Consider the following 2,964-nt stretch of genomic DNA (forward strand, 5'->3'; position numbering starts at 1 on the left):
ACCTTGCTTGCTGAAAGTGAAGAGGACTTAAAATATTTACTGATGAAGATCAAAGAGCACAGCCTTCGGTATGGATTATATCTCAATGTAAAGAAAACAAAAATCTTAACCACTGGACCAATAAACAACATTCTTACCAATGGAGAAAAGACTGAAGTTGTCAAAGACTTCAGTCTTCTTGGATCAACCATCAACACTCACGGAACAAGCAGTCAAGAGCTCAAATGATGTATTGCATTAGGCAAATCTGCTGCACAAGCCCATTTTAAAGTGTTGAAGAGCAAAGATGTCAGCTTGAAGACTGAGGTGCACCTGACCCAGCCACGGTATTTTCAATAACCTCATATGCATGCGAAAGCTGGACAGTGAATAAGGAAGACCGTAGAAGAATTGATACGTTTGATACTTTTTATGGTGTTGGAGGAGAATATTGAAAGTGCCATGGGCTGTCAAAAGAGCCAATAGATCCGTTTTGGAAGAAGTGCAGCCAGAGTGCTCCTTAGAGGCCAAGATGGCCAAACTTTGTCTCTCTCTCATTCTTTGGACATAGTGTCAGGAGGGAGCAGTCGCTGGAGAAGGATATCATGTTTTTTAAGTTGGAGGGTCAGAGAAAAGGAGGAAGACCCTCTATGAGATGGATTAGCCAAGTGGCAGCATCTATGGAGTCAAGTGTGGTAACAGTAGTGATGTTGGCCCAGGATTGGGCAGTGTTTCGTTCTGCTGTGCATAAAGTCACTATTGGTCGGTACTGACTGAATGGCACGTAACAACAAGAACAATAACAATCAAAATGTTGAAGACACAAAGTTAAAGAGGATACAATTTCTGCCTTTTAATTGCCTCAAATGAAGGAAAAGATGGTTAATGTCAAATAATTTTTGACAGGAAGACAGTTTATTCAACTCTTGAATTGGTCCTTGCTGTCTAGTTTTTATTGGTAAGAAGGCCAGGTTGTTGATATTCTCTGTTCTCAGGGGTCATTAATTTTTTATCTAAACAATTAAAATGTCCTGGGAATGCACTGACAGTTGGGAAGAATGAGCTAAGTTAGAACTAGTTTTTCCCTCTGTGTCTAGTGGAGGCAAGTGTACTATATAGCTACAGACTGGATGACACTTAACAACAACAGATGTGGATAGTGTTAAGCACCTTTGAGTCAGTTCTAACTCATAGTGACTCTGTATAGGGTTTCTGAGTAGTGACTGGTGAGCTTGAACTGCCGATCTTGCAGTTTAAACCATCCTTGAAGTCCAGTGCTTTAGCCTGTAGCACCATTAGGGGAAATATATATACTTGTCTGTCTCTTTTCTTCTTATTCATCTTTTTATATATGTTTCGTTTTCTATTTTCCTCTTGTCCTATTTATGACTTGCTCTCACTATTTTCATTTATTAATCCATGATATATTTATTAGCACAATACTGTGACACTGTAGGATAAGCACTGGACTGCTAACCACAAGGGGGACAGTTCAAACCTATCAAGATGCTTCTTGAGAATCCTCTACAGGATCGCTACAAATCAGAACCAACTTGCACTCAATGCCATATTATGCAGGATCTCTCAGTTGAACAGAGTACTAGTGGGGTGCTGTGGGTTAATGTCCGCTGGACTGCAAAATCAATTTGAACCAGAATGTCAGCAGTACAGGCTCAGCAGCTGCTCCTCACAAACACTCTACAGGGTCACTATGGGTCAGAACTAACTTGACAGCACTTAACAACAACAGTAACTGAGTTGAACAATTAACCAAAAAGTTGGTAGTTCAAAGCCATTTCAGAGGAAAGGACTGGCAATGTGCTTCTGAAAGGTTACAACTAACGAACTCCATGGCAAATAACCACCACTACCATCTACCTTGTGTTCAAAAGCAAAAAATTAGCTACACTCTGGCTGTATAATTGATTTTAATCAACTTTTAGAAAAGATAAATACATAATTTTTGATGTTAATTCCTTGCTACTCAATACACAATGTCTGTCTGTCAACAAGCTTTTCTAGTCCCTTATTTAAAAATGTTTTAGGCTGAACTTTGAGCCACATATGCATTGCTGTATTTACTTCATCAGAGGTGAACCTTCTTCCTCGAAGAACTGCTTTCAAGGGCCAAACAGATGAAGATTCGATAGAGCAAAACCAGGACTGTTTCAATCTGGAGTTTAGGCTTCAGCTCTTCCGTGAGCATCGCACTGTAACAAGAACAACTGATTGCTGAATCTTTTTCCCTGATAAGGTTCCAGTGTTGTTGTTGTTAAGTACCATGGAGTAAATTCTGACTCATAGCGATCCTGTACACGGTTTCCGAGGCTGTAAATCTTTACGGGAGCAGAAAGCCTCATCTTTTTCCGGCGGAACAGCTGGTAGTTTCAAACTGCTGACCTTGAGGATAGCAGCCAGATTCATAACCACTACGCTGCCAGCGCTCCTATAATGTTCCGATACTGGCCCTTGAAAATCCCAGAAAACTGTAAGCATCAATTTTCCAGCTAATGTTTGACTTTTGAACTTTTTCTTGGTCGCCAATTGAGGATGTTTCCCTTCCATACTCTGCCATTTACTCTGAGGCTCATAGTTATTAATCCATGTCTCGTCACCAGGAACAATTTTTAAAGGAAACTTTTACCTTCCTTTGAGTATCGGTCCAAATTATGTTTCAGATGTTCAAACATTTCTGTTTATGCTCATTCATGAATTGTTACCCCTTCTCACACAAGCTTTTTGAAACCTACATCTGTAGTGGATTGTTTCATAGGCAAAGCCATGGCTGATTTTCAAATGATTTGCCACATATTCCACTGCCACTCTTGTATTCAACAGAATAATTTCACGTGCATGCTTAATGTTGCCATCAGCAGTGGATGTGGATGGGAGTTTTAATATAACTGAACTGCAGATAATTTTTGACTCACCCTTGTATATTAAGAATTTGTTCCTATTGAGAACAAATCTTTGTTGTGGGCCTAT

This window comes from Chrysochloris asiatica, unplaced genomic scaffold (assembly GCF_000296735.1).
Source record: "Chrysochloris asiatica unplaced genomic scaffold, ChrAsi1.0 scaffold00075, whole genome shotgun sequence".
In the NCBI taxonomy this organism is placed as follows: Eukaryota; Metazoa; Chordata; class Mammalia; order Afrosoricida; family Chrysochloridae; genus Chrysochloris; species Chrysochloris asiatica.